This window comes from Copidosoma floridanum, unplaced genomic scaffold (assembly GCF_036245765.1).
Source record: "Copidosoma floridanum isolate Cflo_tuat_1 unplaced genomic scaffold, Cflo_Japanese_pri ptg000016l, whole genome shotgun sequence".
Taxonomy (NCBI): Eukaryota; Metazoa; Arthropoda; class Insecta; order Hymenoptera; family Encyrtidae; genus Copidosoma; species Copidosoma floridanum.
In genome coordinates, this window is record NW_028321893.1 from 8477726 (window position 1) to 8501250 (window position 23525).

Genomic DNA, 23525 nt, shown 5'->3' on the forward strand with positions numbered 1-23525 from the left:
CTCGCTCCCAACATAAATAATTTATTTCTTAACTGAGCTAATAAATAGCTAAACTATAAACTGCCATCGCTTGCTCGCCTAAGAAGTTATAAATTTATAAAATAAGCTATAATTAACAGCTAATTTACTTATTACCACTACTTACTCACCAAGTAATAATTTTATTAACTCAATAATCTATCAAAAAGCTGAGCTACTCGTTGTCGTTGCTTGCTTGTCAAAAAAAAAGTTTATCTATAGGCTAGCAGTAAAAAAGCATCATAAGCGTAGCGTTATTGGCTGACTCGTGATTCCCTGGTCGAAGTCGAATACGCACCAGGTGAAACACGATTTTTCTAACAAATAAATTGCTGAATTTCTCATTATTGCTTGCCATAAAAATAATTCATTTGACGAATGCACTAATATATAGCTAATTTACTTATTGCCACTACTTTTACTCGCCTAAGAAATAATTTGTTTATTGCATGAATTAATAAAAAGCTGGGCTATTTACCACCGACGATTTCTCGCCAAAGAATAAGTTTAACAATAAAAGGGATTCATGAAAAGCTGAGTTATTTATTGCTACTGCTTGCTCGCCAAAGAAATATTGTATTTATTAAATAATCTATTGAAAATCAGAGTTACTCATTGCCGTCGCTTTCTTACAAAAAAAATGCTTTATTTAATAAATGAATTCATAAATAGCTAATCAAGTAGTTGCCGTCACTCGCTCACCAAAGAAAAAATGTAGTTTCCAAATAAAATAATGATAAGCTCAGCTTTTTGTTTGCAGCTGCTTGCTTGCTAGAAAAATGATTTATTTAATAAATAAATTAATGAATAGCTGAGCTTCTCATTAACGTCACATTCCCGCTATAGAGATATATTTATTTTTAGATTTTGTTTTATCTATTTAATAAATTAATAAGTAGCTAAGCTACTTTTTGCCGTCTCTTGCTGATCAAACAAATATTTTATCTATTTAATGAACTTTCAAAATGCTAAGCTTTTTCTTGCCATCGCTTGCCTGCCAAAGAATCATCTGAGTTATTGCATAAACTAATAAATAGCTGAGCTATTTATTGCCACTGCTTGCTCGCCAAAGGAATAGTTTATCTATCATATCAACTAATAAATCGCTGAATTTCTTACTGCCGTAGTTTGCTTGCCAAAGAAATAATATATTCATCAAGTAAATTAATAAATAGTAGAGCTACTCATCGCCGTCGCTTACTCGCCGAAGAAAGAATTAATTCATTTAAAAAAGTAATAAATAGCTGAGCTACTCGTTGATGTCGCTTGCTCACTAAAAAGTTAATTAGTTCATTAAACTAATAAACAGCTGAGCTTCTTATTGCCATCACTTGCTTGCTAAAGAAATTACATATTTGTTAAACAAATTAATAAATAGCTGAGCTACTCTTCGCTTTCGCTTGCTCAGCAACAAAATAATTTATTCATTAAGCTTAGAAATAGCTGGGCTTGTTATTGGCATTTCTTGCTCCCCAACTGAATAATTTATTTCTTAACTGAACTAATGAATAGCTGAGCTATGAACTGCCATCGCTTGCTCGCCAAAGAAGTTATAAATTGATTAAATAAACTAATTAACAGCTAATTTACTTATTACTTCTACTTACTCACCAAGTAATAATTTCATTAACTCAATAATCTATCAAAAAGCTGAGCTACTTGTTGTTGTCGCTTGCTTGTCAAAAAAAAAGTTTATCTATCAAATAAGCTAATAAATCGCCAAACTTATTGTTGGTACCGCTTGCTTGCGAATGAAATAATATATTTATTAAGTAAATTAATAAATGGTAAAGCTACTTATCGCCGTCACTTGCTCGCCGAAGGAATAATCTATTCATTAAATGAATTAATAAATGACTGGGCTAGTTATCACCACCGCTTGCTTACATAAGAATTATTCTACTTCCTGTTAAAATCTCCGAAACAGCAAGGCTTTTTTAACTGGCGCTTTCTTTCCCAGTAAATAATTTAATTATTATTTAGAATGTTCTTGTAATTATATATTAATATATTTATGTAAATCTTGAGCAAATCTTACCCGGTGTATACATAATATTCATTTAACAGTTACCTGATTTTTTATTAAGCTATTGTTGAGTCCAACTTTTGCATATTCATTACCAGGTGCAATTTTAATAGAGAAAGATTTACTGTGAAAAATGTGACGAAAAAAAAAAATTGTTTCCTAAATTAAAATCATTAAATAGAAGAAAAAAAAAAAAAAAAAAAAAAAAAAAAATTGATTAACAACTGATTTATGGTAAATTAACGAATATACAATTTAATAACTCGACTAAACCTCTTATTCATCTCTACATTTACCTCTCTATTTTTTATTTACTCTTTAAATAATCTTGTCTTTGACTTTACATCATTTCTATAGGTGTAGATAATGGAAAATAAGAGTAAGGACAGATCCAGGTGTTATAAAATGTTTGTTATTTCTAAAAAAAAATTAGAGTTTAATTTGTAAAAATGTTGAAATGTAACTAATACTTAAATTTTTGAAAGTAGTATCTCTTTAAACAATTTGGTCAATTGCAAATGCTTACTTTTTTCTAGTAGAGCTACATAAATTACGAGAACAGTAGTTGGAAGCGTTTTTAATTACAATTATTGGAGTAGTTGGAATTTATCAGTTTGATCATGCATTTCAGGTGTATAGTCTGACTTAATTGGTATATTATTTGGTTCGGGTACTAATTTATTTTTGTTTCCAACTCTCATTGTTAGTTGAATAAAAGGTATAACTTCAACTATGGTATTATTCGCATAGTTAGCTACCATTAAACCAGAGACTGGGGGCTCTACAGCATTATTTTCATAATATACTTCTGTTTGCATCATCGGTGAGACTTGTGGGAATGGGTCCATGCCAGGAAATAAATCAACATTTTATTCAACGTTTCAGCAGATCAATGGTCAGCTCCACCTTACAGAGAGTGTACTATTGCCTGGCCATATGAAGTAGTACTCACAACCAAGCAAGCTCATCTAAGACACTAAGATACATTTAAGTTTCCATGATTTGTTTGAGCCAATTAGCCAACGATATCACCACCCTAAAATAAGATTTGTAATAAAAAATAAGCATCACACAATAAAAACAGAGTTGCGAGAAAAATTTAACTGCTACGTACTGGAATATCGAAATTAGGATTCCAAGAGAGAATTCTATTGTCTTTTGCATAACTGAGAAGATCAGAATAATAAGGATTTCAGGCAATTGATATTACTTTTCTTTGATGGTTTTGGAATGTTTTTACGGTGTGGTTGCAAATCTCAAATCCCACAGTTCAATAATTGGAGTTTAATCCTCTTCTGAAGCAAGAGACAGCTGTGTGACTATATATAAGTATTTCAGTGTACTGATTTCCATCTCACTTATATTTCAATAATGATGAAGAATTATTATGTTACAATTCCTGATGACAATGCTTATAGAGGCTCTTGAATTGGCATCGGTGAGTATTACCATGGCCTAATTCTTCTTCAAATGACACGACGCTGTGAAAATGTTGAAGCAAGAATGTGTTGCACTGTAAACAACAAAATGCTCTAATGTCAATTATGAATGTGTAAAAAAAATGTTGCCAAGTAACGTACCTCGTGTATTCCATGATTTATCTAGTACATCCTCAGGTGGTAAATTTTTTTGGAACTAGGAGACATAGGCTCATTTGTCCAATTAATATATAAAGTATAAATGTCAGTATCTGTCGCACCAGTAGCTAGAAAATGAGACTGAAATGGATTAAAGTCCAGTGCTCTCACAGGACCTTTGTGTTTGTCGGGACTGCTAATCAAACAGTTGCTGTCGTTCTCAAACATCTTGTCAGCAAAGTGAATCATTATTTTTCCACAATCATAGCAACTCACAATAATGCCAGCTGGATTCGTTCCGCCAGCTCCCCAAATTATTTTGTAAAATCTTGATGGTAATTATAATTATCATACTAAATTTCTCAACACTACGAATATTTTAGGTACACATGAATAAAAAAAAGGACAAAACCTTTGATCACTTGGCACACTGATCTTGATGTACGCATCATACAGCCTGGCTGCTCCAGGTCGAGAGAATACAAATCCAAACTGGCATTACGATACTAAAACTGATATCCAACTGCTGAGCAACTGTTACTGCAGCCAGCAAAATTGGAAAGTTGGTGGGCTGCTGGACTGGAGGTGACCAGGTCACATCTACAGCTTCATGAAATTTTTTAACCTTCATAATTTACTTCATTTGAATAATTGTAAAGACCATCTGCCACAACTGTACTTTATGTTTGGAATATGATGAGCTGCGCACTTGTTAACTTTGAGCAAGTCTGAACTTCATTTTTATTATTAACTGTGCTATTAGCATCACATGGCACCAAGTTTTCATGAGAGCGTTGAGTGACTTTTCTCTGTACCTCCATTGTGAACAATAATTATTAAAAAACTCTTTACTACAGCCTCTAAAGCAACTGGAATTCACAGCCATTCGATGATTTCAGAGATTCAGGTACATTTTCTTGTCAAACTTCATCAGCCCTTGATTTTTCTTATTATCCTCCAAAATTGTGCTTGATACAACTAAATTTTAACCTCTTGCTTCTTGATAAGTTTTTTTTTTGTTTTGGTTGATTTGATTGCAGGAAAAGTAAATCACAACTTTGTGACTGGAAACTTGCGGGAATTACTCATTTGTTAGCAATCCCACGTTAAAGTCCTGCTTGATTTATATACAAATTTAAGAGAGACAAAAAAATATACATAAAGAGAATAAAAAAACAAGCACTGCAACTCACCAAACACTGTTGGGCTTATAACTGAAATATGCAGTTTACTTGTCAGATCTGCTTAGCAGCTACTTGTCAAACTGCTAGCACTAACAGTAGTATCTTTGCTCACCTCATCGTTTGACTTGGTGAAAAAGGCCACAGTTGGTTGAAGAGAAGTCAAGGTCAAGCCATTGGTCAGTACTTATAAGTACCAGCATTAACGTTGGCTTGGCTCTTGGTATCTCAGTTATCAGCACCGGTACAGGAGACAGGAATGACAGAACAGACAACACAGAGCACTTAACCACTATATAGCGCAACAATCAGCTGGTATACATTATAGATATACACACATGTATATATATAGCTACATCATACATGACTATAGTGACTAGTATTTGAGAACCGCTGTCGTAACAGACAACGCTTTTGGCTGTCGCGCAGCCGCGACCAAAAAGCAGTCCCCCTACCACTCTTCTTAGACGGGAGAGTGGTGGGGGGACCACTTTTCGCCATCTTGAAGCCAACACTGCTTGCTCAGTTGTTCGGTTTCTCTCCACCAGCAGTTATATATTTACATATAAGTATATAGATACATGTGTGTATGTTGTGTAAATGCATGTTCTGCTACAGCAATAATTTCGGAGTCGTTTTGTTGTGACTCGTGAATTCGGTTTTTAACTAAGTGCTGCGTACGGGGATACCAGGAGTCAGGGTGTGAGCACCCTCGACGGTTACCTGGTATCCCGGGGTGAGACTGAAAATTGAGGTACCAAGAGATATGCGCCAAGGCCTCGTTATTCATGTACATAACCTAAAGGCGATTGCTCACTATTGGTAACGTATTATTCAATCTAATGTACTTATCGTTTTTTAATATTCATTGTATGGGCGTTATGACTATTATTAAATAAATGTATTCGCAGCTACACACTATAAACTAGTAGGCCACTTCTTCTTGGAAACATGGGAACTGTGCAAAATCAAAAGCCTGGACGTTACGGGGAATGTCATACTTCAATTTGTCTAACGACTGTAAAGTTAATTACGTCAGATAGAATCAAGGTTTGTTATTGACTTAACTTGTACTATTTTATGCGCATGTAACGTTTCGCTCACATTTATCAGCCTTTACAAGTATTTTGAGGCTACCAATGCGAGCTCATTTGTAATTTTCGTCCTTCTTTGCATGAGAGAAAGACTAAGATTATTCCTCAAGCTTGTAATGTTACATAGTTTTATCATGCAAAGAAGGACGAAAATTACAAATAAGCTCGCATTGGTAGCCTCAAAATACTTGTAAAGGCTGATAAATGTGAGCGAAACGTTACATGCGCATAAAATAGTACAAGTTAAGTCAATAACAAACCTTGATTCTATCTGACGTAATTAACTTTACAGTCGTTAGACAAATTGAAGTATGACATTCCCCGTAACGTCCAGGCTTTTGATTTTGCACAGTTCCCATGTTTCCAAGAAGAAGTGGCCTACTAGTTTATAGTGTGTAGCTGCGAATACATTTATTTAATAATAGTCATAACGCCCATACAATGAATATAAAAAACGATAAGTACATTAGATTGAATAATACGTTACCAATAGTGAGCAATCGCCTTTAGGTTATGTACATGAATAACGAGGCCTTGGCGCATATCTCTTGGTACCTCAATTTTCAGTCTCGCCCCGGGATACCAGGTAACCGTCGAGGGTGCTTACACCCTGACTCCTGGTATCCCGGTACGCAGCACTTAGTTAAAAACCGAATTCACGAGTCACAACAAAACGACTCCGAAATTATTGCTGTAGCAGAACATGCATTTACACAACATAGGGTGTAATCCGCAATCGCCGCCAGCAGCTACATATGTAAGACGTGACAACGTTGCGTGGTTGGGGGCGCTACTGTCGATTTACTGGTGATGTGGTCCGCAATCCCGCCAGCAGTAAAGCAGACAACGTCGGTCTACTTACTCTTTTTCGTGACATTTTTTCTGTGATCCCGCGCAATCCCGCTAGCAGTAAAGCTGTTATTTCCATTTTTCTTTTTGGCACTTGAAACTTTTTTTTTTTTGGTCTGCGTGTTTGTTTACGTCTAGCACAATAAGCTTTGTTTACAATCAAAAAATGTCACGAAAAAGAGCAAGTAGACTGACGTCGCCTGCTTTACTGCTGGCGGGATTGCGGATCACATCACCAGTAAATCGACAGTAGCGCCCCCAACCACGCAACGTTGTCACGTCTTACATGTATGTAACTGCTGGCGGTGATTGCGGATTACACCCCAGACCCCAGTTAAGTTACGTAGGTCGTGGTAACGCCGCATGGTCGGGCGGCGCTAGCGTCAACCTGTACTATCTGTCGGTGGGTTCCGCATGTCAACAAACTTCGATATTTTTTACTGTTTTCACTCCTATGCCATCTGATATTTCGGAGTTTGTTTACATGCGGAACCCACCGACAGTTAGTACAGGTTGACGCTAGCGCCGCCCGACCATGCGGCGTTACCACGACCTACGCAACTTAACTGCTGGCAGCATTTGCGGAATACACCCATTATGGCATATAAAAACGTAAATACTAGTTCCAGAAGCATAACTGATCAGAAAGTAATCAAGTTTCTAAATTTCACTTCGTTTTTTCTCAACAAAATCTATAGAATGTACCTGATGTTATTGATCGATGGTTCTTACCTTAATCCATTAATAAAATTTCATAAGTAAAAAGAGTTAAATGTGGATGCCTAAGAAAGTATGTAAGTATTTCACCAAGTTAAGACAAATTTTTATCTTTCTTAGCAAAATAGTAAATAGAAAATTCATAAGTATTCTTTTCCAGAATACAGTAGTTGTTGCAGATTATCTATATTTCTGAAAGTGAAGCATTGATGTTTAATGAATAATTTTTGAATGAAGTTAAACAATCTAAGATTTTTTTTTTACAGGTTATTAATCAAACCTAATTAAAAAAAAGCTATTTTTGTAAATTGAATAAGTTTTGAAAAAATACTTTAATGCAATTTTTTTCTTGCCTCTTTCTGGAAAAAACTTGCATTCCTTTTAATGCTTTGTATTTGTTTTCTTACAATAGCTTTTATTTTTTTAAACACAACCTAAAGTTACATCGTAAGCTCTTTTTTTTTAATAATAGTAATACTTTGTAAAATTTTGACGGAGAGAAGACATTATTGTTGACAAAAATTAAATTCAGCAATTTATGAAGAAATAAAAAAAAGTTGAATTGTGTGTGTGGTGATAAAAAAAAGCTTTTTTGTGCATAATCTGCATGTACAAGATAGTTCATTTCATTAACTCTTTTAAAGTAAATACTTATGGATCCTATGTTATGAATATAAGTATGTAGTGTAGAAGAATTATTAGCAATTTTGATAGTAATGATAAGAAACTAATAATAATAATAACATTATTAATAATAATAATAATAACAATAGTAGTACTAATAGAAAACTAAAGGATGCTTACATGCAAAAAATATCTTTTATACTGTAGAACAATTCATAAGTATTAGGTCGTTTGTACCAACAGTGATAGAGAGTTCAATAATTAAATTTCGTACTCACTGTCTACCGTAAAAATCTTATGTCATAATGACGCTGTTGAAAATAGCGACAAAAAAATCCACCAGTTTTGTTACAAACATTTGTTCTGGAAGCAAGCTATATATTATAACCGAATATCTTTTGGCACCCAGGGAATCGTAATCTCCCAACTGTTCATTACTTCGACAGTCAATCACAGAGCAGTATAAATAAAAAGTCAACCTAAAATGCCTCGTAACTGGCTGTCAATATAATATTCAGACGTACATTATACAGGGGTATCTCATCTCTTTTTCGAATAACAATCTAAGAATCGAATTTTAAGCCAGAAGTACGATTCTCAGCGATTGTTATTGTTTTCTTGCTATCAGACCAAAAATCTGTAGGGCCTTGTAACTTAAAAACTTAGTAATATTGTATTTCATCAAAAATAAATTTTTTCTAGAGCGGCATCTCGTTTCGTTCTCCGTTACTGATCTAGGAATCGAGGAATTTCATAGAAAAAATACGTTCTTTAGCGATAACTCTTTTTTTCTCGCTATCAGACCGAAAATAGAAAGAGTTTTTTGACTTACAAAAACAGTATAATAATCATAATGAAACAGAAAGAAATTTTTTTTAGAGGGGTTCTCTTATATTTTTTTCTGATACTGATACTGTGGATCGACGAATTCAACTTAGAAATATGATTTTCAGCGATAAATCTTATGTTTTTTGCAATGAGAGCGAAAAACTGAAAAGTGTTTTAAGTTATAAACATATTCTTATCGTAAATTTAAAAAAAATTTTTTTTAGAAGGGTACCTCGTATTGTTTTTCGATACCAATTTAGGATCTGATGTTTTCACAAAAAAAAAAAAAAAAAAAAAACGATCTGTAGCTACAATTTTTTTTTCGCTGCCAGATCAAAAATCTGAAGAGTCTTTCGGCTTACAATTATAGTATTTGAGTAATAAAAGAGATTAGAAATTTTTTTAGCAAGTTCATCTTGTTTCCTGATACCCATCTATAGATCGACAAAAATTACGATTTTCAGAGAAAATTATTGTTTTCTGGCTATAAGACCAAAAATTTTAAGGGTTCCTTTTGAAACTTAGTTATGTAGTGAAAACGAAGACAAAAAAATTTTCAGATAGATACCTTATCTCGTTCATACCGATTAAGGATGTGATGAAGTTCTTATAAAAATACGTTGTTTAGCTATAATTCTTGTTTTCTCGCTATAGGATCGAAAATCTGAAGGGTCATTCGACTTACAAACATTGTTTTATAATAATACTAGCGGCCCCCCCCCCGTCGCAGCTTCGCTCGAGACTCACTAAATGGAACACCGTAGTGTGTTGACATGTAACGTGAAACGTTTTCAGTTAAAAATCTTACATCTATACCCGACACTTCCGGGGACAAAAATCTTCTTATTAAAAATATATTTGTTCGGAATCCATACAGTTAACTTGGTCAAATAATAAAGTGTAAAAAGTGAAAAGAATATAATTATGCTGAAAAGTCCCGTGTGTTCTTTATGCCATGAAATAATCGTTGGTCCGAAGGGGACGTTGATTTGCCAATTCTCCCGTATAATCTTCATAAAAGGCTATTTTTTTAGGCTGTAAGAACTTAAAACTCACAGAAAATGCATAATTAAGGAAAAAAATTTTGTTTTATCTCACAACTTCATTATCAAAGCAACAAAGTCCTGGGGCTTAATCTCTACATTTTTGATCACCACAAAAATATAATTACATATTTTACTTGTTTAAAAATCTGGAAGATTTAGGAGATTACTGTGAGGGTACAATGAAAAGCTGATCTTTCACTTGATAAATTCTTTATTTATCGACTTCAGTGCTGCTTTAATCTCGATAAATATTCAGCGTCATTTTCTTGATGCTTAAAACTGTATTCATAAGATGCATTTTAAGTTAACCTTCCAATTCAACTTCTTGCGTCTTTTGGCATAGTTAAGACCTTTGTGAGCCCTAAAAGCTATTTTTTTCAACTTAATTAGGTTCTCATATATTTGTTGGAAAGGTAGTTCGATGTCCGATTATCCTGAAAAGGACTGGTAACCTTCTTTACGTCACTGGTGCTCTGTAAGTGAAAATTAACGCCCGCTACGCAGTCGGAGTTTTTTACTTACCGAGCACCAGGAGACGTAAAATCGTATACGCACCACGTTCGGAGGTTAAGAAATGCCCTAGATTTCACATTAACCGCCCTCGGCTTCGCCTCGGACGTTTATTCATGTGAAATCTGCGACATTCTTAACCTCGCTCACTAGGTGCGTAATGTACTATAAGTAAACTCTTTCTTGACTGAAGTTTCCAGCAAACATGATTGCCTCTATAATTCAGGATGTTCTTCTCTGGCCTATTATTGTAGCACCACACTGATTGTGAGGAAAACTACAACGTTTAAAGCGTTGTAGAGCTCTTTCCCAACGTCTGCTCATATAACGTCGAAGACGTTGGTGTTAAGAGCTCCTTCTTTCTTTGCAGACTCAGTTGTTTTGGTGATCTAAGATGGAGAGATCGGTTCGTGATGCTTGCCCGTTAAAGACTGTCCCGTTGGCTCAAGCTTATTTTTCCTTTATAGCTGTTCAGTTCCCCCAGCACAGACTTTAGAGAAGATCGGTGATTCCTGGTTGAATGCTTAGAGTCCAGAGGGTAATATAGGATCGTTAGTGGTCAAGGTTCTCAGCTTTGCAAGGAACAATTCCACTCGTGACGTCTTTCAGTGAATGACTGACTTAGTTTATTAGTGGCCGGCTTTATACAGTCTTTTAGTCGTCGAACCATTACCAGAAATGGAAGTAAAATGGCAAAATAGTTTAAAATTAGTTCGCCCTTAAAAGAACTGATGAGATTAATAAGTAGAGATCGTAAATACTTATGATGGCCCTGAAAAGAGTCAGTGATGATACTTCTAGCTATTCCTTATAATTCTTGATAATAGAGCCAGTTACGGGTAGCTTGACCCTTACCCTCGGAGTCTTTGCGTACGGAGACCATGCTGGAGGGAGGTCCGCCGCTCATTATAAAATATTTCATCTTCAGGTCGTTTCTCGGATAACCAACCGCTCATCGTTAGTCGGGAAAGTGGGCAACGACATACCTTGTCTGTGGGTATGCCGTTGGAACAACCACTGAAAAAGAGGCCGTTGTCACTGCCTGAATTTCTCAGGGCTGTCTTCCCTGGCTTGCATTTGTAGTAAAAAATTCTCTGACGGCACGAGGCCCGATGATTGAACGGCCACAAAACTTTAAAGTGTCGGAGCAGTTTGTGCTCTGGCTAGATACGTCCTTTGGTATTTAGTCAGAAACGTTATCGCTTAAAACATTTTTTATTGGTGGCACTCGTCAATCCTGGTAGTTCAGGGTATAATGAGACCTGGATCGTTTACCTACTGAAGAAGAGTGTCATCGCTAGTCGGGATACCCAGCTGAATGTCTAACAACTCTGTTTATGATACACTGCCGGTGAACAATGATAGTAATGGCCGAGAGGCTCGGCCATTCTATTGCAGGTAGCTTTGATTTTAAGTCCACGCCACTTATCGGATCCTACTGAACTAATGTGAAAAGCTAGCGTAGTTTTGTAAACGTTTAAGCTTATTTATTGCTATTGTTATCAATTTTTTCAAGACAAAAACTATACTAAAACCATCTAGGAAGTGTCAATAATCAGTAATTTCAGCCAGATTGGTTGAGTAGTTTTTGTGATTAGCGATTACAACGGTTTTAGTGACGTAGCTTTATATAGTCGTAAAATAAGTGTTTACGTTAAAGCATTAATAAGTACAGAAGCAGGCATGATTCGAAACAACATTTTTCAATGAATTCCGGAAAATTTCAGCAAAACGATTAAACCAATTGGTGATCAACGGCTAACGCGAATCCAAGTGAAAGTACCGCATCAAGCCCGCATAAGCAAGAAATCGTGAATGCTTACAGTACTCGTGCGGGTTGTACAGTACTACGCTAGCTTTTCACATTAGTTCAGTAGGATCCGATAAGTGGCGTGGACTTAAAATCAAAGCTACCTGCAATAGAATGGCCGAGCCTCTCGGCCATTACTATCATTGTTCACCGGCAGTGCATCATAAACAGAGTTGTTAGACATTCAGCTGGGTATCCCGACTAGCGATGACACTCTTCTTCAGTATTTATTAATGTTTTGATTTCCTTAAAAAGTGACGAATATTTTGTTTTATAATTTTAATTACCTTGTCTTAAACATAGTATTTATTTTTAATAATTTATAGTATTATTTTTAACAATTATGTCTTAGTATTAAAACGTTATACATGAGCTTACATAATTACATAAACATGTCATGACACTTTATGTATAACGTACATTGAAAAAAAAAAAAAAAAAAAAAAAAAGTTATCAGAGAGATTCGAAAGCTGGCAAATTTGGCTGGGGCAAAAGACTACGCCCGCGCAGCTATCGTCGATTGTATTCTTACTTGACAAGATGTCATATCTAAGTTGTGGGAAATGGGTGGGGCTTAGGTTAAAGGTCTGGGTAGGGGGGCTCTCCCGCTCCAGCTTGCTCTATAGAGAGAGGGTGATTGCGCACTGTGCATGTGGCGAACTCCCGAAAATCTGGGAGCCTTGATTGTACTGTTTTATTAGCTACCGTTTGCCTCTTCATTAAGAATTCTATCGGTGATATAATGCCAATTCGCGCTCTTATTTATCCTGCCGTAGAATGCTCTTTTATCACTGAACACGTCGTGACTGAACCTAGCCTTTCTAGCAAACTGGTTGATACCAAAATTGTCGGTGATGGGGCCAACGAATTATCAAGAGTCCCTTAGGAGGTTATGTTGCAACTAGTTTCTGGAAAAAAGTTAGATCTTCACTTGAGCGTAAATGCCCTGGTTCTTCCCAAGCTTACTCATTATTTATCTACTAAGAAAGTAGTCCCATCGAAATAGCCTTACATCAAGGATGTTTGCTAAAGATTTTGAGAAATAGAAAAGTTGCGGCCTAAGTATCTGCTGACCGAGGAAGAGTTAGATTGTGAGGAGCTCTTCGCTCAATCACATACACGCTTCTTACAGTGTAGATGCATTGTCAGACTTCCTCTTCGCAGTAATCCTGATTTTGTAGCATCCGCAATATTTCTGTCGCTTGCTTGCTACGGTCTAAAAGGCGCTTGCAAAGAATTCCTGAACTTGCTCAGTCTTACTGTACCTTTATGCAGAAATATATAAACTTGCAACATATGGAGTTAGTCCCCCCAAAATAACTTGATCGTCCGAGCTTTTATCTTCCACATCTTGCTGTGATTCGGTCTGAGAATCTAAAAAAAGTCCGTATCGTATTTAATGAGTCACAGCGGGATTCAAAGGGATGACTCTGAAGTTTGCAACGATGCGTGCAACGAAAATGAAAAAAATTTTTTTTTTTTTTTTTTTCATTAAAATGCTTTAAATGCTTCAACAAGTAATAAGGAAGGCTCCCAGCAATTTTTAGATCATAAAAATGTACCCTTCTCGAGATATAAGAGTTTAAAGATTGATTCAAGTGTAAAGGCGTAAAAAATGCGTTTAGGCCTTTAAAACTATTAAAGTGGAATTCATATCGTGTATATAGATCAAGGTAAGTCTTTGTCTATGCAATAACTCATAAAAACTATCAATAAAGAGTTCCTCTTTATGATACCGTCACGATAAAACAATGACCCATGTAACCCAATAACCCAACAAAGTTAAGATAAACTGTATACGCAAGTAAAAATGACTTAAAAAATGGAAAATCATCCATACAAAAACTATATTCTTAGTACTAGCTCGATAAAATAACTAATAATGTATATTTCCCATCATCAAAAACTTAATATGTTGAATATTTCATTGTGTAAATATCCGTAATAGACAAAAATTTTTTAACATTCCAATTAAATAGGATGTACGACACCAATGATGGCAGGGAAAACAGAATATAAGATAAAAATGTACAACAGTTGAAGCACGTTTCGTCTTCGACAAATTGTTATTTATTGAGTTTATCATTAAAAAAGATCAGAAAATACCTACATTTCTAAGGAATCTGATATCACAAGCTGCACGCCACTAATAATGCATAGACATTGATAGTTATCACTTAGTACAAAAAAAAAGAGTTATGAGTTCTAACAATTTTCGTCTTCCGTAATTATTCATTACGCATACTATATCGCAAAAATGACCGGAAAGTACGGAAATTTGGGAAAGATTTATTATCACAAGCTGTACGCCCCTGATAATGCATAAAAATTGATGCATATCACTTAGTACATATAAGAGTTATAAGTTCGTCTTCCGGAATTGTTAATTGCGCATACTATATAGCAAAATGACCAAAAAATAATGGAAATTAAATGAGAATTTATTATCACAGGCTGTATGCCACTAATAATGCATAGTAATTAATGAATATCACTTAGTACATATAGAAGTTATAAGTTCTAACAATTTTTCTCTTCCGGAATTGTTAATACTATATAGCAAAAATCATACTAAATAGCAAAAATGACCAAAAAATTATGGAAATTAAATAAAAATTTATTATCACAGGCTGTATGCCACTAAAAATGCATAGAAATTAATGAATATCACCTAGTACATAAAAAAGCTATAAGTTCCAACAATTTTTGTCTTCCGGAATTGTTAATTGCGCATACTATATCGCAAAAATGACCGAAAAGTACGGAAATTTGGGAAAGATTCATTATCACAAGCTGTACGCCCCTGATAATGCATAGAAATTGATGCATATCACTTAGTACATATAAGAGTTATAAGTTCGTCTTCCGGAATTGTTAATTGCGCATACTATATAGCAAAAATGACCAAAAAATAATGGAAATTGAATGAAAATTTATTATCACAGGCTGTACGCCACTAATAATGCATAGAAATCAATGAATATCACTTAGTACATATAGAAGTTATAAGTTCTAACAATTTTGGTCTTCCGGAATTGTTAATACTGTACAGCAAAAATCATACTAAATAGCAAAAATGACCAAAAAATAATGGAAATTAAATAAAAATTTATTATCACAGGCTGTATGCCACTAATAATGCATAGAAATTAATGAATATCACTTAGTACATATAGAAGTTATGAGTTTTAACAATTTTCGTCTTCCGGAATTGTTAATTGCGCATACTATATAGCAAAAATGACCGAAAAATGATAGAAATTTAGGAAAGATTAATTGTCACAGGCTGTACGCCATTGATAATGCATAAAAATTGATTAACATCACTTAGTAAATATAAAACTTAGAAGTTCTAACAATTTTCGTCTTCCGGAATTATTAGTTACACGTACCATATAGCAAAATTGACCGAAAAATAATGGAAATTTAGGAAAGATTAATTGTCACAGGCTGTACGCCACTGATAATGCATAGAAATTGATTAACATCACTTAGTACATATAAAACTCATAAGTTCCAACAATTTTCGTCTTCCGGAATTGTTAATTGCGCTTACTTTATCGCAAAAATGACCGAAAAGTACGGTAATTTGGGAAAGATTAATTATCACAGGATGTACGCCACTGATAATGCATACAAATTTATGAACATCACTTAGTACACAAAAAGTTATAAGTTCTAACAATTTTCGTCTTCCGGAATTATTAATTACACGTACCATATAGCAAAATTGACCGAAAAATAATGGAAATTTAGGAAAGATTAATTGTCACAGGCTGTACGCCACTGATAATGCACAGTAATTGATTAATATCCTTTAGTCAATATAAAAATTATAAGTTACAACAATTTTTGTCTAGCAACGTTAGGAGTCAAGGCAGGGGGCCCAACCAAACTGCTTGCCATTGTTGCAGAAGTTTTCTGCTTTCAGCAAGATTATCAGAGTTCTGTCTTACTGCTTCCGCTGGCGCGCCATGGCGCCTACGTGTAACACGCAAGCTTGTAGAACTACCTGGATTATCGCCTTTAGGAACTGAACGCAGAATGGCTAAAGTCAACTGTTTCAGAGCTATCCAAGCACAATATTTCTCTACCGAAAAGGTATGCCTGCGTGCCGGTGATCCAGTCCCCAAACGTAGCCTTCTACGTCGACTCAGTCCTTTCTTGGACGAATAGGGGCTACTATCAGTTGCAGAACGTCTTGACTGTTTGTCATTGGCATATGACGAGATACACCCGATTATATTACCAGGAGGCTGTCAGTTCATCAGGTGTTAAATGGAAGAAACACATCACCTCACGTTGCACGAAGGAGTGCAATTGATGCTGTCGCACTTACGTCGATCGCTATGGATCACTAAGGATCAACAAGTATCCGCTAGTGTATACCATCGATACGTCGTTTGTACCCGCCATGGTGTCAAAAGCGCAGGACAGCAAATGGGTCAGCTTCTTGCTGCTCGCATAACTCCTGCACGGCTTTTCTCGTTATGCAGTGTTATGTATTCAGACAACGCCACTAACTGTCGAGGCGCAGCGTCCAAGTTGAAGAGGTTGTTATGCAGCTCTTCGCTTTACACCAGCACATTAGTTGATACCGTGGCGAGCCAAGGAACAGACTGGTGTTTCATACCTCCATGTGCCCTTCACTTCGATGGCATTTACGAGGCTGCAGTATGCAGCGTGAAGCACCATCTCATTTGCGTGATGGGTGAATCCAAGTTCACGTTTGAAGAAATGACGATGTTGTGCGCTCAAGTCGAGGCTTGCCTGAATTCCAAGCCCCTCTGCCCCTTAAGTAATGAGATCAATGGAGCCCTTGCACTCACACCGTTGCCCTTCCTCGTTAGATCTCCGTTGCTATCCCATTCCAAGCCATATGATAAGACTCGTCAACCACCTCGAATGACCAGTCGCTGGAAATTGCTGACTGATCTACGCAACTCCTTTTGGGCCAGTTGGTGAAAGGAAGTTTCCCACCAATATTAACAGCGCAGCAAGTGGTTTAAGCCGCAGCCGAATCTCAATCAGGATAACGTCGTTATTTTGAAGAACGAGCTCACTTCGCCTACTAAGTGGCCATTGAGTATATGCCATTGTCACTACCGCTCACCCTGGAGCTAATGGACTCGTGCGAGCAGTTAAAATTAAAACGGCTAACGTGTCATTTATCCGACCAGTTATTGAAGTGATTAAACTACTTGATGAACCAGAACTTGTGTGCATAAATAAGTGCATAGATTTTAAGTTCCAGTAGTTCTGTTTGCATACTTATGTTTGGTAAACCGTTATATTCTGTTAACGAACTGGAATCTAATGTAACTATTACTAGTCCCAACGAAAATGAGCTTCGCAAGTAGGTCAAGTAATTGCTATTAACTTGGCTTTGTTTTTTTTTTACAACTATGCAAACTTTTTTTTTTTTTTCGTCTCGTTGCAACCTTGTAATACAACTTGCATAGCGAATAAGTGTAGGGCCAGTTCTATTTAAAATTAGGCTGTCCTATCTTGTTTTTTTAAAATTTCAGTTTCAAGATTTACAAATTTGGACGGGGATCCGTTAAAGTGAGCAGAAATGTTCACGTTAAAGCATTAGTAAGGACAGAGGCAGCCGACTCTTGCAACGAGATGAACTTGTACCTTTTAAGTAGCGCCTGGAAGAGACTTACACTGACACACGCATTGAGTATATCTGGTTTCAGGTATAGTTATAGTCCATTGTGCGTGTACGCACTAGTATGGTCGTGTATGTGGCCCCCTTCTGTCAACGATTTTAACTCAGACAAGAGTGCGAGTTCTCGTCGAGTGCTCGCCTCTATCCACTCATTGGTCAGCAGTAGGCTGGAGTGATTCTACAGAAGCACGGCCAGCTACGCCAGGGTTGGAATTTTTTTCGTAGCAACGAGTATTTATCTTTAAAGGGCCGTTTGCAGCCATCTATCTTCTTATTTCCTTATTCTGTTTTTAAGGGTATTAGTGTGACTGAATCTTAAATTTTTGTTTTTCTGTGTTTGGTGTTTTACTCAAAATAAATAAGGAAAATGGGTCTAGTACTGGTACTTATTTGTTTTAATTTATTTCTCATAATGCTTTTATTAAAATAAATAAATGTGAGATTTTTACATACATTCTACTCGGACCGTGCGTCGAGACCAATGATTTACTGCTCTTTGAGTGTTAGTGTATCTATAATAGCAAAACAGCGTTTTTATTAACTAAGAATTTCGGAAATAAAGTGTGAAATTTTTTTGTGAGTGTTAATTGGCTTGCTCATCAAAAAAGAAGTTATAAAATCGAGGAGATCGAAAACACTTTCTTTCAGATCAGTGACTGTTATTTTTTATGTAGGAGATATGTCAAATCTTTTTCTTTAAATGAGGTGTCATTAGCAGTACTTACATTAATCATACCATATCATTAAATTAATCATATCTATTAACCATGGGCCCAATGTAGCTGTTCTCTGAAAAAGACTCCGTATTTCAGGACGTACACTCTTCATCGGTTAAGCTGGCGCTCTTTGCCGAAGCACCGGATCCAGGCTAATTAGCATCATTGGAGAAGTCTCATATTTAAAGGACTACTCCTCGCTAGTAAGGCTGGCGATCTTTACCTGGAATTGGATCTGCTAATCCCTACCTGTAGCCCTAACTCTGTTTCGTATTTACCCAGGCCCGAAGACCTGTGGGGCAAGGAAAAAATTCTGGAATTACTCTTAAGGCGAATTCCATTTTTTCTAATTTTTTGCTAAATTTACGTAGATTTATGATTGCATTCCCTGCCAGTAATTTCAATAATTTTTCTCTGGTTTCCTGATTTATGCCTGTAAATCCCGATTCTTTAGCTTCTTTAACCCATCCAACACTTATTCTTTTCTTTGTATCCTCGCATATAAATATGTGTTCTATTTTTTCTGGTACCTCTCCGCATGCCCTGCAACTTTCGTCCTGGAATCCTTTGTTTCCTGCCCTTTCTATATTCCCATATCTAACCTTGTCCACTGTTCTTTTATCTTTCCCTTTATCTGTTTATCTTCCAAGTATTTTTCAATCCTGGGTTCCTTTTTTGTCTTCCTATAGTAATAGCCGTAACTTGATTTTTCACTTTTTGATCAATTTTTTTGAGTTTCTTGGTTTTTTTGTTTTTTTTTTAGTTCCCTTTCTAGCTCTTCTGCAAACTTACATGCTCCCTTATTATAAAAGTAGGCCTTTTATCCCCATTCGACCTTGACGCTTTTCAAAGGTTGCCTTCATTGATCGAAACCACTTATTTGAGACTTTATTCATTGCACATCTTATTCTCTCCTGTAGGCAAATTTTCGGCTTTCTCTTAACTTTCATTTCCGCTATGTGTAATATGTATTTTTCTGACTTACTCATTGTTTTTCGATTTTTGTATTCTTGATATTAACCTCTAATTTATTTTTATCATTGTATCTTTCTAGGTTATTGGAAGCAGTGGTTTCAGATACAAAGAAAAAACTACAAAGCATGCTCAATAACTTGAAAAGATACAATAATAAAAATAAATTAGAGGTTAATATTAAGAACACAAAAATCATCAATTTCAGAAAGGAAGACCAGCTTGTAGAAGGGGAGAAATGGCACTTCAAGGGAGAAAGAATAGAAGTAATGAATGAATACAAGTATTGAGGATTTTGGTTTTCAACGAAAAACACGTTTAGCCACCGTGTAACTAAAACGGCAAATAAAGCCAGAAAAGCAATGTATAGAGAATATAGAAAAGAGCTAAATTTTAAAAACTAAATAGGAGACTATATTTACTAGATACTATAGTGAAAGCTAAATGCCTATATGAGGTAGAGACCTAGGGTTGGGAAAAATGGAAATAGCTGGAGAAAGCACAAGAAAAATTTGTTAAAATAGCTCTAGGCATCAATATAAATACACCCTGGTATATACGAAAATTGGAGGCCAACAGAAAAAGCTTAGAAGTAGAAACAATGAGAAGGGTGGAAAAATATATACTACACGTAGCGGAAATGAAAGTTGAGAGATAGCTACGAATTTGCCTACAGGAGAGAATAAGATGAACAATAAATAAAGTCTCATGTAAGTGGTTTCGATCATGAAGGCAACGTTTGAAAAGCTTCGAGATGGAATGGGGATCAAAGGCCTATTTTTATAATAAGGGAGCAAGTAAGTTTGCAGAGGGGCTAGAAAGGGAACTACAAAAAAAAAAAGAACCAAGTAACTCAAAAGAATTGGTCAAAAAGTGAAAAATCAAGTTACTGTGATTACTACAGGAAGATACAAAAGGAACCCAGGATTGAAAGAACTTTTAAAATAAACAGAGAAAGGGAGATATAAAAGAACAATTGACAAGGTTGGATATGGGATTATAGAAAGGGCCCATTATTCCATAAGGATATTAGTGTGAGTTCAATAAAAGCTTTACGTTGCTGATGTTATAATGATCAAAGAGACTGGTATTGGAAGCAGGGTCACTTTTTCGCTTTTTCTGAAAGCCCAAAATAACAAAACGAGGCTTTTCCAACTGATTGGAAGTTTTGACAGTCTACACATGCCTAGAAGTTTTTGGCAAAAAAGGATACTCTTATGACTCCTAATTGCGGAAACTCATAGAAATAGGCTTGTCTTTTGCAATAACATCGAGTAAACGAATTTTTCTTCTGTCTAATGCAGTTATGTAAGGCACCAGCCTCTCAATCTGAGTCAATATAAGCTTGTCCCTTTCGAAAGTTTGATTGTTAGCTAATTACATGACGGTGCTAACATCATACCTTGATCTTTTTAGAATTAATTTATGTTTTGCATTTACCACAACTTTGCGATAGTCCTTAGCGAAGCCAAATATCGCACTCAAAAGTATTGGCACTTCAAAACAAGAATGGTCATTAATAATAGATGTTTTCTCTTCAATGTCAATACATCCAGCATTTTTAAGTATTAAACTCTGACTGGAAGAAAAATAAATCCATCCTTTTATTGAAGTTGTTAATCCAACATTTTTATACTTGTCGATTTCTATATCGTTAAGTTCATATCGTATTTCTTAAAATAGATGACAGATAGCATCATTAACTGGTCTTGTTCTCTTAAGAGAACCATCAACTTTAGTTGTTATACGTCAACAAATGCGTAGAGAACTTTGACAGGGCGAGAGACATAAATCTTGATGTTGAACTAAGATGCAAATTTCATCACTGCTATTAAATGCTGATGCAATATGGGGTTATGATGTGCATGAATTTCGTAGTGCGCAACCGACTCATCGAATATGAAGCCTGACTGAATTCCAAGAATTTCTTCCACCATGACTTTTTCTCGTTCGCAGGCAGCAAGAGAAAGCATAAGTTATTTGCAACCACGAGCTCTCACTTTCAGTCCTAACTTTTTTAAAAACTGCACGTTTTGACATGTTAACGTTCTGGGCGTTCGTTGATGACTGATCCGTCTCATCCATTTTGCTTTATTCTTATAGCTTTGTCCAATTTTGTTGCCTCGTGGATAAGTAATCGTCCTAACTTCTTCTAATTTTCTTTCATAGCCTTGTCTAATTTTCATATTGTTGTAAACTATGCCCATTTTAGCTAAGTTGTTTCAAGTGTAGCCGTATATTCATAACTTTTCCACTTTTTCCTAAAAAAAAAAAAAAAAAAAAAAAAAACTGACAAAACCGATTTTGCAAGAAATGTAACTAAACAACGAAAATTAATTAAGTTACGTTCCTGATCAACCATATGCACTTAAAGATGATCTATAGTTTTAACAGCAACTAGTAAGTAAATTTTTTGCGATAGAACTTCGACAATCTTGTACTCCGGTGGTACAGCAGGAAAAAATTCGTTAATGGTGTAAACTTTTTTTTCCATTTATATAGGCTCCACTAGTAATATTACACTTAACTCTCAATGTGTTAACATTGAGAATAGAAACCGGTAAATCTGAGTTCTGAGTGCTGGTATTTCTAAGAATTCGTTCAGTAAAGCCTATAAGACGGCCAATAGAATCTTTTGGTCTAAAGTCAATAGCATGACTACACGTTATCACACTGCGAAGAGTATTATTGTTTAGTTTGATGCTAATAGCTATATCTTCAGAGCGCGTGGTGACTCGGTCGGCTAGGTCGTGGATTGGCACGCGGGAGACCGTGGTTCAATTCTCGGCCAGTGCGACTTTTCGGGCAAGTACCTCTGTGATTTTTCACATGTGCTTTTTCACCACGCAATGCTCCTCGAGGAGGGTTTGGGCGACCTTCTCGCAGCAAAAATTGCCTAATTTCCCCTCAACCCCCCTCCCAGTAATGGAAGGACTCCCATCCCTGTTCTTGTCTCTTTTCCAAGTGCTAATACCCATAGTAGTGCCCTTATTAAAGGAGCCAGACGTAGAGCACTATAATTTAAAAAAAAAAAAAGCTATATCTTCAGATTGTAATATGTCGATCAAAAACGACTCAATATTTTGAATTTCGTAGCTGCCGGGTGGAATAACAACTTCTTATCACTTACAAAAAATTTATGATTACCATCATCGATATTTAAAATTGAATCGAAAGTTAGGAGTTCTACTAGACCAAAAACGTAGTTATGTACTGGTGACAATTTGATAGGTTAAAAATATTGTGCTTTGAGAATAGATAATGTTTCTGATAAACGTAATGTAAATGATTGATAAGCAAAGCATTTCTCATGAGAACTTCCCAAAAATGTGGTATTTTCAAAATTTTTGCATACTTGATGAGGTCACAGTCTGTGAGAGCTCGTCGAGGCAGTTTTACGTATAAAATTTTTTTTTTCCTTTTTTTTTGCCTTTTCCAGGCCTTAGATGTAGACCTAAGTCGTTGTTGTATAGTTTTAACAATAGCCCCTTTCCAAGTCAAAGTGCTTCTATTTCTTTATTGTGCCTCTCACTCTTCTCTAGCTGTTTTCGAGCAACTTTAGCATCATTGATAGCCTTGACAACTCCAGTTACACCATTAGTAATAGCACTCATAACACTTAAGCCAGCAAATGCAGGGATAATGTACGGTAGTAATACTCCAGTTTTTTGTAGGATGGGTGATACTTAAGGCATTACAATATTTTTTTACCACCAGCTTCTTTTACAGCATCTTACGCTTCCTTTAAAGCTGAACTTATAACATGTCGAGCACTACTTCTAGGAACCATAGACTTTAAGGCACTTCGAATAAAACTTATTAAAGTAGTATTTTCTGGCTTCATTTTTTTCTTACTCAATTAACTACAATTCATACTAGGGGA

General features: G+C 35.7%; 1 protein-coding gene and 1 long non-coding RNA gene across 7 annotated transcripts in view; one reads left to right on the plus strand and one right to left on the minus strand.

Moving 5' to 3' along the window:
- Vang (Strabismus domain-containing protein Vang) overlaps nucleotides 1-23525 on the plus strand; it is a 242921-nt gene that overhangs the window by 534 nt on the left and 218862 nt on the right. For 4 of the 5 annotated variants that reach the window (XM_089592371.1, XM_014356122.2, XM_089592374.1 and 1 more), the window contains exon 1: nucleotides 7346-7539. The exons of the other annotated variant lie outside the window; for it this stretch is intronic. The gene's annotated coding sequence lies outside the window, so the exon portion shown is untranslated. Of the gene's footprint in view, nucleotides 1-7345; nucleotides 7540-23525 lie in introns of those variants that run through there. 5 annotated transcript variants of the gene reach the window in all.
- LOC149374668 (uncharacterized) lies at nucleotides 2560-5104 on the minus strand. 2 transcript variants are annotated; one of them, XR_016293059.1, is made up of 4 exons: nucleotides 4815-5104; nucleotides 3625-4738; nucleotides 3159-3557; nucleotides 2560-3080 (listed from the first exon to the last, which is right to left on the minus strand). It is a non-coding gene; the product is annotated as an uncharacterized LOC149374668 (long non-coding RNA). The 2 variants fall into 2 exon arrangements; XR_016293058.1 differs by lacking the exon at nucleotides 2560-3080 and having other exon boundaries at nucleotides 3129-3557.